The 15916-nt window shown below is 37.8% G+C and overlaps 1 pseudogene; it reads right to left on the bottom strand.

Annotated features, from left to right (window-relative positions):
* Positions 1-2683: 2683 nt before the first annotated feature.
* On the bottom strand, positions 2684-3221 carry LOC101984312 (annotated as a pseudogene).
* Between the last annotated feature and the right edge of the window lie 12695 nt (positions 3222-15916).

Raw genomic sequence — 15916 nt, 5'->3', positions numbered from 1 at the left:
TATGATTCCACTTTTCAAATGATTAGGAAAGACCAAATTACAGAACTAGTGTGACCCACAGTACAATGGTTTGGTTGTGAAAAGCCTCCACAGGATCATGTACTTGAGTGTAACCAGAGGCTTTTCTGTGCTACCCAGTCCTGCAGCTATTTCTAAATAATTGCTCAAAGACTTAATATCAATTACAAATGTTTAGTCAATGGCTCGGACTTATTACTAACTAGCTCTTACACTTAAATTAACTCATTTATATTGATCTGTGTATCATCACACGCCCCATGGCTTACCAATGGTGCTTGGCATGTTGCTCCTTGGGTGGCTGCTGGTGACTTTCAGACTCTACCCTTCTCTGGTATAGGAGGAGTCCCTTCTATTTGTGTGTTGCGTTCATGGGTTAATGAATAAAGAAATTGCTTTGGCCTAGTTGATAGGGCAGAACTTAGGCAGGGAAGACAAAACTGAATGCTGGGAGGAAGAAAGGCAGAGTAGGAGAGAAATGTCATGGATCCACAAGAGAAAGACATGCCATATCTTTCCTGGTAAGCCACTGCCACATGGCAATATACAGATTAATAGAAATGGATTAAATCAAGATGTGAGAGTTAGCCAATAAGAGGCTAGAGATAATGGGAAAATCAGTAATTTAATTAATACAATTTCTGTGTGGTTATTCCAGGGCTAAGCTAGCCCGGTGGATGGGACAAACAAGCAGGCCCTCTCCTTGCAACACTTCTCCTGATTCTCTGCTTGGATTTCCCACCTGACTCTGACATGCCTTGACATATGCCAAAGCAACATTATTTATCAACCAATGAGAGTAACACATATTCACAACATACAGAAGGACATCATTTCCCCCTTTCTATCTAATCAAAAAGGAAGGTTTTAACTTTAACATGGTAAAATTACATAACAAAACAGTTAACAAGCAAGAATATTTGTGTTTAATAAGAGTAAAGAAAATATTTTATCTTTGTGAGTAAAATGTCATATCTAATTTTATCTTTTATCATAACAAAGGAAAACTATAATTATAGTCTTCAACTCCATCAAAGACCCCAGAAGAATACTTGAGTAAACAGTAAATGCATTTCAAACAAATTCCAAAACTCTAGAAATGGCATGATGTGGGATGGCCTTCTGTATATGTGTTGCTGTTATTGGTTGATTAATCAAGCTGTTTCAGCCAATGTCTTAGCAGAGTAAAGCTAGGTGGGAAATCTGAACAGAGATGTATAGAGAGAATAGGTAGAATCAGGGAAATGCCATGTAGCTGCTGAAGGAGACAGACACAACCAGAACCTTTCTGGGAAGCCACAGCCTCGTGTTAATACACAGATTAATAGAAATTGGTTAATTCAAGATGTAAGAGCTAGCTAGAAATATGCCTAAGTCATTGGCCAAACAGTGTTGTAATTAATACAGTTTCTATGGATTATTTGGGTCTGGACAGCCAGGAAATAAAACACAGCCCCTGCCTACAAAGACAGAGACATCTGGCTGCCTGGACAGTAATCCAAAGTTCTTTGTAACAGGGGGGCATCCATCTTAAATCTAAAAGCCTATAGTATCTATCAGACTTTTCAGTGAAGCAGGAAATTTGAAAGACTATCCATCCCACTTATATTAGCAGTTTGTCAGTCACTTTTTTCTGTGTCCTACAGAATATCTGGCAGTTTCCTCTGTGAAGCAGAAACCTTGAAGGACCATTCTGCCTTGTTTTGATAAAGTTCAGTGGTCATTTTCCTGTAGGTCCCGCATGTACAGTTTATACAACATACTGTCAAACAGTTCAGAAAAGAACAGCTTCTTATCCATATGACTAATCTTGTCACACTAAAAGCAAACTCCATAAGGAGATTCTTTGATGCTCATTATCCTCTTTAGAGTAATTGGTACTGCCAGGAGCAGATGTGTCTTGCACTGAGAAAAGTCTAAGTTCTTAAAACATCTTAAATGCCATATTCTGTAGGTATTTGAAGGGTTTGAAAGTTACTTAGCTTCTAAAATACACATCTGTATTACCTTGAAAACTTCACTAGTGATTATAAATTTGATAGATATGGCCCACTAGTAGTCTACATTTCTTTATTAATCTTATTAGCTTTTAAGGACTAAAACTTTAGATCGTATGAAAGTTTTTTCGGGATCTCTTATATTACAAATCATTTAAATTTTTTGTCTGTATGACTAAAAGCTAAACATGCCATGCAGCATGTTGCACAGCTTGGAGACACCTCTGGGTACTGTCATCGAAATCAGCCATGCTGTGCTCAAGCCCACATGCTGCAGTGTCTTTGTATCCATGGCCCACATGAGAGACACAACTAGAAAACTGTTTTTGCCTGGGTTTATGTGTGACTAGAAGCTCTTTTTTTTTTTACTTCTCATAAGTTGTTTTATTTGCAATGCCAACTTTCAAAGGCTCACTGAAGTTATTTGGACAATGAACTAGGCAGAAATCACTTTACAGAAAGAGGGAAAACCCAAAATGCCACTTTCCACAGAGAAGCCAAAAAGTTCAGTTTTACTCAGACTACTGAAAAAAAACAAAAACTAAAGAACTTTTACTCATAGAAGAAACTCAGCCATAGGTCAGATCTGTACTGGAACTACACACGCAGTGAGGATGAGACTGCATTTGTCTACTGTTCTAATATTAACAATTATAAACAGTGTGCAACTAGCATTTGGAGCAACCCTTTTAGTGTTACTGTGTCAGGCACAGCACTTCACTCTCTTCACACCACTGGTTCTCTTTGTGTACCTGGACCTCTTCCTCTTCAATAAAGTCATTTTTGATATTGAAGGTTTTACGAATCTCCTCAGGAGTTTTCCCCTTAATCATATTGGCCACAGTCTTGCATGTGACATCAAGCAAACCTTTGACGTCTAAGTAGTTTGTAGCCAGAATAAGTTCAAAAAGTGTTCCTTGGTCAATTTTCAGGAATTCTTGGTCCCAAGCAGGAATATCATATGTCCGCTTTTCTTTTTCTCATCATCCTCAGGAGGAGGAGGGTCATCCTTGTGATGGGTTCACCACTGAATGACCTTTGCTAGAATTGTTGCATTAACATTTGGTAAAGAACAGCATCATCATCTCCCTCATCATCCATTCCCAAATCTTCCAGCATTATCTTGATAGTCACAGATTGTTTGGCAATTTCTGCATCAGCTTCAAATATCTCTCCATCAGAACTCTGCAACTTTATCGAAAGCATGGTGCTCGGTATCAAGACTGTGGGCCTGAGGCTGCCGGTCAGTGATCACAGAGGAGGTACAAGGAGGATAGAAGCTCTTTTTTAAGCTTTCTAAGGCTTTATAGAAATTCTAGGGCCTCATGTTGGTATGCTATTTGTAACCAAAAGCTTCTCTGTCCCACCCGGCCCCACAGACATTTCTATATAATCACTCAGAGACTTAATATTAATTATAAATCTTTGACAGATGGCTCAGTCTCATTACTAACTAGCTCTTACATTTAAATTTCTATTAATCTGTGTAATATCATGTGGCCTGTGGCTTTCTGGTAGTGCTTTGACATGTTGTTCCTGGGGCAACTGCTGATGTCTCCCATACTCTGCCCTCCTTTTCCTACATCTCTGCTTGGATTTCCCACTTGGCTCTATCCTGTCTGGCCATAGGCCAAAGCAACTTTATTTATCAACCAATGAGAGCAACACATATTCACAACATACAGCAATACATTCCACATTCCCCACCTGTCAAGGAATGGGTAAAAAAAAAAATGGAGCAAACCTACATAACAGAATATTTGTTAGCAATAACAATGGAATAAAGAAGAATCTTAAATGCATTATGTCAAATGAAAGAAGTTACACTTTGAAAATATTGTCATTGATTCCATTTTTAAATTATTAGGAAAGACCCAATTATTGAACTAGTGTGACCCATGGTACAATGGTTTCATTGTGAAAAATCCTCCACAGGATCATGTACTTGAACACTTAGTCTCTTGGTGGTGACAATTGGGAAAGCTAGGCAACATTTAAGACATAGAATTTTGCTAACCGATATAGGAAAGTAGGGATGGAATCTAAATTATGGGTTAGCCCCATTTGCATCCAATGTACTCTGCCTCCCATCTATTTCTGTGATGTGACCAAGCTCCTTATGCTTGTACCACCACCAAGGATAGGAACCAGCCCCACCATCAAGTCTTTTTATCCATGATGAGTGGTACAGTAAGAACTGTGGGACATAATAAATCTTTCCTTCCTTGTGTTGCTTCTATAAAATATTTTAAAAATATTTTATATCTTGTCAGTGATGAAAAATTAACTTGAAAGGAAAAAGGAGATACCAAGGAATGGGCTTATTGTTGTGATATAACTGACCCTGTGGTTTACATGACTTTAGAACTGGTTTTCAGAAAGGATGTGGAAGAGTTTTCAGCTGTGACTAGAGAACACCCAGAATACTTTAACCATAGCCCAATGGGTTATTCTGGTGGGAGCCCAGAAAACCTGACTACCGATACAAATATGGATAGTGAAGCATCATGTCAGGAGATTTTAGAAGAAAAAAAGTGTGTAGTTCATGATACATTCCAGCCAAAACTCTGGCTATATATACTCTTCCTTTATCCTCAAAATTCACATAAAGCTGAATTTGAATGTAGTGCACTAACTTATTTGCTGGGGAAAAATTAAAAGCAATATAACATTCAGCCTGCAGATATTTACTGCTCCATGCATTTAGTGAGACTCATAGTGAGAATTCAGATCAACAAGTGAAGCAAAAGTTTGATAAAAATATCCAGTTTGGCAAAGAAAGAAGCAACTTTATGCTAAGGTGTGCAAACAAAGCAGCTGTCATTGCTGAAGAGAACAGTGCCCTGAACAGGAGGCAGAACATTCTGTAATAGGACAGTAGGCTTTGTTCCTGTGTAAAAGTGACAATTCAGTGAAAGCAGACTGCATTTAAAAAAAAAAAAAGAGTAGACAGAAAATGCCACACAAAGTTTCTCTGCTTAAACAGTACCACATGAGGACATATTTCTGCCAAATCCAGCTGTCCAGACAATTATAGGACCATTGCAGTTGTGGTAAAAGGGTCCCAGACTCTATTCTGATGGCCACAAAAATTTTAAGGTCATGGACATTGAAACCAGGATTCTAAACAAAGAGTAGGTGAGCCTAGGCACTATCTAGCAAGCAAAAAAAGACCCGGAAGAAGAGATCTGAGAGAATAATGTTAAAAGTGGAGCCCAATTTTTAAATGGGGAGCCAAGGATGTGGCTCATCACCAAGGGATGCTTCAGGCACTGAGCAAGTTATGCCAATATGGAAGGCATGTTGTTATAGGCAATAGGACTTTAAAGGTAGGACTACCCAATGCCTTCAGGGCCAAGATGGTACCGTCATGTGTCCTGGATGCTGTATGTAGACAATAGGACATTATCGGTAGGACTACCCAATGCCTTCAGGGCCAAGATGGCACCATCATGTGTCCTGAATGCTGTATGTAGAGTGGCAGCATTTGAAACGTGGTCTTGCTGAATTTCTACTCATCATCCTGTTTTTATCCAATTCTATACTCTATTATTGTACATTATACTGGGCCATTTGATTTTACATAGGCTCACAGTTAAGTTTCCCTAAAGTCTCAGAAGACACTTGGAGTAGCATTCCATTTGTATTTTAATAAATAAAGCTTGCCTGAAGATCAGAAAGTAAAACAGCCCCACTTGTAAGCCTTACAGAGCAGGCAGTGGGAACACACACCTTTCATCCCAGTAGCCACACCAGTTGCCATAGAAACCTGGCAGTGCATGCCTTTAATTCCAGTGCTGCACACCTTCAACCCCAGCCGTAGAGAGAAATATAAGAAGGGAGGATACAGCTCACAGACTCAGTCTCATTCTGAGATTCTGGAGGCAGGATCACCATTTTTGGACTGAAGTTGAGGTAAAAGTCAGTAGCTGGCTGCTTTGTTTTTCTGGTCTTCAGGTTTAACCCCAATTTCTGTCTCTGGGTTTTTATTAGTTGTGTTTCAGAGTTTTATTAGTTGTGTTCAAAAATTTGAACTTTTGAACAATATTGGGACTGTTAAAAGTATCGGGACTTTGGCAGTTATATTGAATTCACTATGCATTATGATATGGGAATGATTGTATAAGAGACAGCGCTGGAGCATTGGAGTTGAATATCCTGGATCTCCAGATGGTGGAGCCTTAACAGGGGGTGGGAGAACCTATGACACATAGGCCTAACATACAAGTGGGGGCAGCTAAGCATTATAGCCCAGTACCACCTCTGAACCCATCACTTTGCTTGCTGTCTGACATCATGAGAAGATCAACTACTTCATACTCTTTCCCAATGAAAAGAACTAGACTGCCACTTCTGCCTGTGTCTTGTACCCTCTAAACTATAAGCCAAAATAGGTCCTCCCCTTATGTACCTCTGTCCTGTATTTGATCATAGAGATGAGAAAAGCAATAAAAAATGTAGCCTTTAGGGGCAGAGTGAAAAAACAGAAAACTGACTCTGATGAAGAAAAGAACTTTCTTGGAAGATAGACATATTACATGTTCTAATTATATAACTGTATTACTTTTTTTCAAAACCTATCGTGTATTATTATTGAAATGTGTGAAGGCACTGCGTATAAATCACACCTAAATAAAGTGGATTAAAAAGGTTTTGAAGTAAATTGATTTATGTGACTTAAAGGCTAGTCAATTGCTACACAGTAAGACCCTGTGACTAGATAGATAGATAGATAGATAGATAGATAGATAGATAGATAGATAGATAGATAGATAGATAGATTGATAAATCTACCATCACAAACTAGTGAATGAAAACTTCAATCTGATTTTCTAGAAGGAAATAAAGCCTAAATTTTCCTAACTTAAATCAAGATCAACAAAGTAAGTATCAATCAGATTTTTACATACACACAGATTAGAACTAGACCAGCACAGTGTCAATGGACAAAGAAAGGTTTGTGTTCTATATCAATAGTCAACCACATATGATGGGTGAACAGTCAAACACAGCAAAGTCAACAAGCAAATCTAACCATTATTTGAATGTACTTATAACTGTACAGTATGATAAGGTTTGTCTAAAATTAAAATATGCTGTGAAAATAAAATTGCATATCTCAATGAGAGTGAAATATTTATTAGTTTCATCATCACTTCATGACATGAACTCTGCTGGGGAAGAAGTGAGAAGGTGAGTTCATTATCGCTGACCATCTCATCAAGTCCACCACCAATTAAACAGGCATCTCTAAAAAGAAATCCTTGGTCTACTTGTAGTTAAATGTTATTAAGGTGATAATGATGGGCATGCTAATTGTCCACAACAAGAGGAGCCCAGAACAGTTTTTGTTCAGTCTCCAGCATCTCATTACCAGGAATTCACAGACTTCTATAAAAAGCTGTCAGAAGAGCTGAGGGCTACAGTGATTAATTCATATGAAAAGGTCAAAAGAACTTCAAAGACAATGCACAATTAATCCTCATTAATCTAGTGTCAAAGTTTTCAAAATCAGAGCTTTGTGGAAGTAGAGGCAAACTTAGACTTTGACATAACCTAAGCATGAATCTGTTGCTTTAAATGACACTAGGTATAATTGTTAAAAGTAGAGTATAGTGGATAATTTAGAGAAAGAGTCATAAGTAATAAATCTTGGTAGGTTTATTCCTCAGTTTTGTGCAACCAAAATCACTTTAGCTAAGGATGACTCAATATCAATAAAACTGACTAATGTATACAACACAATGCTAAGGTCACACATTTCCAGTAAGCAAAACATTCTCCAAATAACTGCAATATATATTGCATCTACCCAGAAACAGAGAATTGGATTTACAGTTAGATGACTGCTAGCTGAAAAAGTTTAAGTAAAGGTTCAGTTGTGTTCCATGCATGTAAGGCTCATTTGACCTGAACTATAAAGAGTTGGGTTACCATCAGTTCGTCTATTAGGCATCGATTCTTGCTCTCTTCACTAAAGTTCATTTTCTCACCTTGGCCCTTGATAATGAAATACAGAATTTAGTTGCAGATCATATTATATCATTGCCTATTCAAATATTACCATGCAACAAGAAAACATCCTCGTGAAAACATGAGCACCAAAGGATATGATAGCATGATATATTATTTTATACTATGAAGTTATGTATGGAATTGAATGAGGTTACAGAGTTGCCCATTAATTTCCGGAAAAAAATAACAATGCAGTTATTATTATTTAGATTTTAACGAAGAAGTATTTGTGATTTTTCTGTATTGAACATTTATTTATTTATTCCCTCAAGTATGTCCAGCACCTGCATCAGAACTGGGGCCCTTAGAGTAAGAATAAGAGGTACTTAGCTTCTTGAGAGACTGTCACAGATAAAGTACTCTGTGACATTCTCCTACCTAGGGAATTTCCCTAAATACCTGGTGCAGCTCATGTGATTAAACCTGCAATTCTTTTTTTTTTTTTTTAATTTTCGAGACAGGGTTTCTCCGTAGCTTTTTAGTTCCTGTCCTGGAAATAGCTCTTGTAGACCAGGCTGGCCTCTAACTCACAGAGATCCGCCTGCCTCTCCCTCCCAAGTGCTAGGATTAAAGGCGTGTGCCACCACTGCCCGGCTTTAAAGCTGCAATTCTTACAAAGTCAGTAAAAGCTCCAAAGGATAAGGCAGTTTCATAATGTGATTTAATATGTAAAATGGCTAAAGAACACATTAGTCTTCCATTTGATTATTCTCTTGTTGTATTATAGAATAAATGTTTCTGATTGTTTATTTTCAGTCATATGGAGTTTTCTGAAATGGATAGCAGTTGTTCATTATCATGTCATAAAGCACAAATATTTTAGTTGAAACATTTCGATGAAATTACAATAGAAGTGACAGGAGAAATAAAAATTTCTAAGTGATTTCTTGTATCTTTCCTTCTATCAAAACAAACAAAAAAAAACACATCTTAGAGTCATGACAATTTTGTAAAAGGGAAGAGGAAGGTGGCAAAAATTAAACAAAGTAAAAAAATAAATAAAAACAAAATAATGCCAGAGATCAGAAGGGGCTCATACAATTATGAGCATCTGAGAAAGTGAGGTCTAATTTCAATCCACATTCAGCAACATTTGTAAAGCTGTACTAGGTCTGAAGGAAATACTGAAATGAGCAAGAAGTAGCTGAGCTCCCCAGGGTCGCACAATTTTAAAGGATTTACTTCTTCTTGTTCTAATTTCTCTAACTCAGGATGCATAAGAATGTTTAACTTTAAATAAGTCCTGCCCTCCCTACACATCACCAAATTGTCTGAGAGTTGCAAAGAGGCTTAAGAAAAATTAAAACATTGACAGAAGTGATCCTTCCCTCAAACGCTCCTCCATGGGGACTGTGGTTTTCTTCTGCATTTTCAAGGCAACGCCTCTCTGAGATGTTTGTACATTTGTCTCATCAGTAGGAAGAATCTCATTGAGCCACCCACCATGCACGCACTTGATAATCACTGCTAATTGCCTACCATTGAGATCAGTAGCCTGTTCGCTGAGTACGGCATGGGCACTTAACTCTCTGGCACTGTGGCTTCCTGTGTGCCCAGTTCCACTAATGCATCATTTGTTCTGGAAATTAAAAGCCCCGGCAACAATCACATAAACCAGACTCAGTAGGCAGAAGTGTTTACCTTCCTCTTCACCTGCAGAGGAGGGGCAGCAAACAGGTACATTTTGCCAGAAGAGGAGCCTTCGTAGAAAGCTAAAGTGCAAAAGGGATTCCCAGAGAGGCAAAGCACTGTGGAGCAGAGGGGAGGGCGAGAGACACTGTCTCACTATCATCCTTTTGTTTTCAGAATCCCTGCCGGCTGCCACAACACTCCAGGAAAACTCAAGAGCACAGTCTGGAGAAGTGCCCAAGTGGCAAGGCTTTTTGCTAAGTGCTTCAGAAGCTGTTGCCTCTGAAGTGGCCACTAGCATTGCAAACACGGAGACAAACTCCACCAGGCTCTGAGAGTGACTGTTAAGCAGCATATGGCGCTATAACTAGTCCTCATGCCTACGTGTCTTCCTCCAGGGTTCAGACACAATTCAGTTCGATGTGGTTCACATTTCCTTAGTGTCATAGTTTCTATGTCTTGCAGAAAGTCTTCAAAAAAAAAAAAAAGGAAGCAGTTTCTAGGAGTTGGTTTAACTCTCTTGCATACAATGAATCAATCACCTAATTCTTACATTCCAAGTCTTCCTACCTTCACCCCTCTTGGTGATTCTTTATCATCGATACCTCTTTGAAGAAAAAAAAAAAAAAAAACATTGTTCTTACTTTGGTCAAATGGTAGACGTTATCCAGAACTATTAAAATGGATGTTGAGATTCTCACAATAGGGGCTAAAGATGTAGCTGATGTTTATGGGCAATGAACAGGATCCAGACCATCACTGAACTAAGTAACTATGAGAAACCATCTGCTACTGGCTGAAATAATTTACAAGATTCTTGCTGAAGGCAGGCCAGAATGAGCAGAGTTAAACGATGGAGCTTAGTGTAACAACTACTTCCACTGCTTTTCTTGTTGCTGTGACCAATGCTGGACAAAATCAACATAGAGAAGATAGGGTTTATTTTGGCCCACAACTGGGAAGACACAGCCTGTCACTGTAGGGAATCATAGCAGAAAGAACATGAGGCAGTGAGTATGGCATGTCCATAAGCCAAGAATCAGAGAACCGAGAAGAAGTGAGAGTGGGCTATAAAATCTCAAGACCCGCCCCCAGTAACTATTTCCTCAAGTGAACTTCCGCCCCCTAAAGGTTCTAGAATCTTCCAAAACAGTACCACCAGCTGGAAACCGAATGTTCAAATGCAAGTCTATGGGGGACATTTCATATTAAATCCACAATACTGGCTTAAACAATTTTTGCTAAATTTGGACTCAGAAGGCCACAGAGATAACCTGAGGTCAAGTTCAAAGAAAGTTTAAGAATGATTAATTGGGGTTGCAGAGATGGCTCAGTGGTTAAGAGCACTCACTAGCTGCTCTTCCAGAGGTCCTGAGTTCAATTCCCAGGAGTCATGTGGCAGCTCAAACCATCTGTAATGGGATCTGATGCCCTCTTCTGGTGTGCATGAAGACAGAGCACTCATGTACATAAAATACAAAAATTAAATAAATATTTAAGGAAAGAATGAATTATTTTGCAATAATTTATTTATTGGGAGTTCCCGGTGATTTAGGAGGTTTGTAACCAAAGTCCAGTTGGAAGCAAAAGAAATCTCGCCCAAATTGGCTGCAGTTTCAATTTACAAACAGGCTATTCATTTTAATAAGTTACATTTCTACATTTCTTTCCTGATTAATACCATTTGCTCTAGGCAGACAATTTCTATATCCCTTCCATTCTCACCACCACTGTCTCCTTCATAATCCAGCCTGCTACCTGTGCCTAGCTGTGTCCTTCACCTCAAATGTCTTTCTTTCACCATCTAAACACCATGGTTGGTACCTATCTTGGCCTAACCACTCAGCTATCACTGTCTAACAATTTGGAAGAAGTTCTCCATTCTGTTTGGTCTTTGTACCATGGACCTGAAATATTACTATCCCTTCTTGATTTTTTTTTCAGTCTAGCCAATGTTCAAGTTTCATAACTCTCCCATTTACATATCCTACCCCCAAGATAAAACCTATCTAAAATAGTATGGGGTCTGAAAATTCTTGTAGACAATAGGTTTCTGTAATAGTCTGCTTCCCCTTTTCAGCTTAAAAAATATTGCTCTGGTATTTCAAAAACATGTTATTTCAATTACATGTTTAAAGTATTATTTCATAGTAAGATTTCTCTGTTATCATAGAACAACCTCACTTGTATGTTTTTATTCCCATCATTTCTACAATCCTAATGTCTCATTCTATTCTCTTCCCCCCTAATCCCATTGAATTTATTCAAATAGCATTATACTACATTCTTAATCCTGCTCATTTACTCTAAAAATATTAGACATTTAGACTGATCCATATCCATGTTTTTATATATGTACATGTATTTCATGCTTCCTAACTGTAAGACATGCTGTTTTGCGTACAAAATAATAATAACATGTAACTCTTTTATGCAACAAAAAAAGAGTTAGTATCATCAATATAAGGCTCCCTTTATAAGTAAGAGCCATGAACATATATTTCTTGGTACTTTGCAAATGTGCTATTCCTCATCCCTCTGAGTCTACCCAGAGCCTTACTTGCAGGAATCTTGGATTCTCCCCAAAGCTAACATTAGATGCCAACATCTCCCTTGCATCCACTTTGAAGGTCATATAGCTTTCTGCCTCTCTTGTGGATGTGCAGAAAATGTCATCAGAGCTTTTCCAGTGTCAACCATCTTCACTGCCTTTCGGTTCCAGATCTGTCTTGGTCTTAATACCTTTGGGAGTTTACAGTTACTGTTTTGTTAGGTGTGATATATCGATCTTGATTAATAATAATGACTAGTAACTCTTCTATTTTATTTTTCTCCATGTTTTGGTATTAAAGGTAGATTACTTTTTAAAATAAATATCCCTAAATTCCCTGGAATTTTTTGTTATTTCTTAAATACCAGTTTGTTTGTAGCTGTGATCCTTTCAACTTGAGTTGTTTTCCTCAGACAATTCTACCCGGGATCTATCTATTCTATCTATCTATTCTCACTTTAATAATTATTGGTTTTATTCATCATCTATTTTACTGTTCTCTAGAAAATTCATTTCTGTTCCTTATTATTTTTCTTATTTTTGCTTCTTTTGTTTTTGTTTGACTTCTTGAGAAAAAAATGCACATCATGTTTTTATTTCTTCTGATAGCATGAAAAACATGCTGAACTATAAATTTCTATGCTGTATGAATTTTGCTATATAATATATTACAATTGGACCACATGTTTCTTAATGCCATGCACAGCTTAAAGGTCAATGATTATTTAATGTATTTTTCCTATGATTATTTGTGTTTCCAAAGACTCAATTAAGCTCAGTATATAAGGTAATATAATGACAAAATACACAAGAACACTTATGACTTACTATCGCTTAATTCAGCATATTAGATTGCACCAAGATTGCATTAACTATATGTTAAATCATAATCTGGAGCGTTGTCCCTTAGCAAACTGAAAAGATGATAATTCTATAAGGTTGAAATGGAAGGTTACTTTTCCTTTTCTCAAAGAAACCACAAATAAGAAACAATGCCCCTTCCACCTCAAAAATCCTTGGATAACACACAGTGGCTAATTCTTGCACAGGTGTTAGACACATCCTTGTTTAAGAACTGTCTCTACCAGTTTCCTTATTTGTAAAAGAAAGTGTATGCACTCGAAGAGTGAAGTGACAGCTAGTGTGTCTTCTTTACAACAATCCAGGACAGAAAGGCGACTTCCTCCACTAATGAATGAGACTTTTCTTGCTTCATGATGGAAGTCTTCTAGGAAAAGGAAACGCCCGTGTGATGGAGATTTCCCCTTTAATTCTAAAAGTGGTGATTCGCTTGACTGCAGTTTATAAAGCTTTCTAATTCTATAAAATTCCTAAATTGAACCGCTTTTCTGTCACTTACATGGTCCTCCTTGCATAAAAGCTGTTCTTATCACTATTTCAAATCTTTTGAATTATGGGTGGTCATTTAAAACAGTTTTATTCCCTATTGTTGTTCACACAGTAACACATATTAAATGAGTCCTCTCTACAGAAAGAGAAAGCAGACAGAAAATATAAATTAGAATAGAGCAAAGACAATGAGTAAATGTGCCCTGATGTCAGAGACAAAACATTTAGAGGAGTACTACTTTAATCGATAAATAATGCAATCCATAAAATCAGTATAAGCATTTCAGTTAATGAAAAGTGCATTGTGGTAATTAGTGTTTCCTGAAGTTATATGGGGGGGGGTTGTCCTCAACGTATTCTTTTCATGCATGAACTTCTAAATGTCCCTTTCCTTCCTGTTATTTGAGTCCATGTTTTTATTGTTGTTGTTGCTGATGATGCTATTGTTTGTTTGTTTCAAAGGAATCAACCCTCTTAGTTTAGATATCTATTATAATATAGCTTGCTGGGGAGAAATGGAGTCAATACATCATTATACAAGTTTGCCACCAAAGTAAGTAGAAAAATATTAAATGGTTCATAATGTATATATTTCAAAATCATGGTGCTACAAAGAAAGTAGGAGCCACTTTAAAATGCTTCCTAGTACTCTTCATGACCAACATTAACTGTCCCAAAAATTGACTTGTAGAACTTTTGAAAACTGTAGCAGCATTAACTTTATAGTAATAATGTGAACCAAGGATATAGCTCAGTTGATAAAGTAATTGTCTAGAGTGCACAAGGCCCTGGGTTCCAGTCCCAGTATCACATAATATGGGCTTCATGGTCATCCTTGCAACCCCAGCACTGGAGTGTAGGCAGGAGGATCAGAAGTTCAAGGTCATCCTGTGACATAATAAGTATGAAGCTGGCCTAGTGGTCTACCTAAAACTCTGTCTCAAATATGGCAAAAAGGGAGAAGGAGGAGGGAGAAAAAAATCACATATAGATCTTGGCAGAATATTCAGTCCTTAAAGGTCATGGGACACAAGCATGAAGACCTGAGCCCAGGCATCATCATTTCAGAGGTGTTTGTAACCTTACCTCAGGGGTCACTGAAATAGGCAGATCCCTGGAGTTGATGGCATTGGACTCTGTAAGAGATGCTGTCTCAAACAATAAAGCAGAAAATGCTATCCTATCAGAAGTCACTTGTGGTTAGCCTCTAGTCTACACACACACACACACACACACCCCAGCACACACAAGAAATAAAACATGAAATAATTTGAAATAATTATTTCTTAGGGCTGGAATAAAATCAAGATATAGATGGCATTATTAAACTTCCTTGGACAATAGTAATTGAAACCTACTGACTATGACTTTGGAAGGATTTTAAATTCCATTCTCCAACCCAACTATATATCCAGGGCTTCAGCCAATCAACAACACCCTATCAGACTTTCCACCATACAACTAAAATACCCTTTTGACAATGAACACGCATTCTAAGCCACTCTTTCCAAATGCTCATGGTTCAGAGTTCCAAAACGGATCTTAGGGCACCTTGTAGAAGTTCTTTTATTTCGCCAGCAAATCAATCCTGAGTACCATTCCCTTCATACAAGATAGACTTCCAAGTAATTCAAAGAGATTCCCTTCTGAGACACCCCTTCCTGGACTTATAAATTTCTCAAACTCTCCATGGTGACTAATTGCCCTCTTATCATGTAGGCTGACTCTGCCCTTATATCCTTAAAGCAAGTGTGGTGGTGTGTACCTGTAATTCCAACTTTCAGGAGGATGAATCAAAGAGACTGTAAATTCAAAACCAGTTCAAGTTATGAAGAGAGATCCTGCCTCAAAAACCAAACAAGTAAATAAAGACATGACTAGAGTAGATGACTCTTTAACACAAAACCTCACAGTTGAGGAACTCTAAACTGTTTCTCTTTGTACCTCTAGACATCAGTTTCGATGAATATGCATTGCCATTTTATTTGCAGCATTCCTTATAGCAGCAGTATCACATAAATAGTTCGTATTCAACTTGAGCAAAGTAAGTTCCTAAGTGGATAATTTATTTTCCTCAAATCACTCCTTGCCTTGGCCTTTTGGGTCCAAGAGAAGGAAGTTCAAGAGTCTTAGAAATACATGTTCTGTTAGAACCCAACTGCTGTTGCTGATTATCCCATTTTTGTTTTGATTGTCACAACTCATAGTCACTGTTCCTCTCTGCAGTCATCAGATCCTGCAAGTCATTTGCTGCATCAATGAAAGTGTCCCAGGGTAGCAGGACAAAGACTGAGCTCTGTCATTGACAAAGGGGCTGCCTTCCAGCAAATCTAGCCAATAGGTTCATTGATTAGGG

This window comes from Microtus ochrogaster, linkage group LG1, assembly GCF_000317375.1.
Source record: "Microtus ochrogaster isolate Prairie Vole_2 linkage group LG1, MicOch1.0, whole genome shotgun sequence".
Lineage (NCBI taxonomy): Eukaryota > Metazoa > Chordata > Mammalia > Rodentia > Cricetidae > Microtus > Microtus ochrogaster.
Note: the sequence above shows the minus strand (reverse complement) of the source record. Positions and strands in the feature narration are given on the sequence as shown.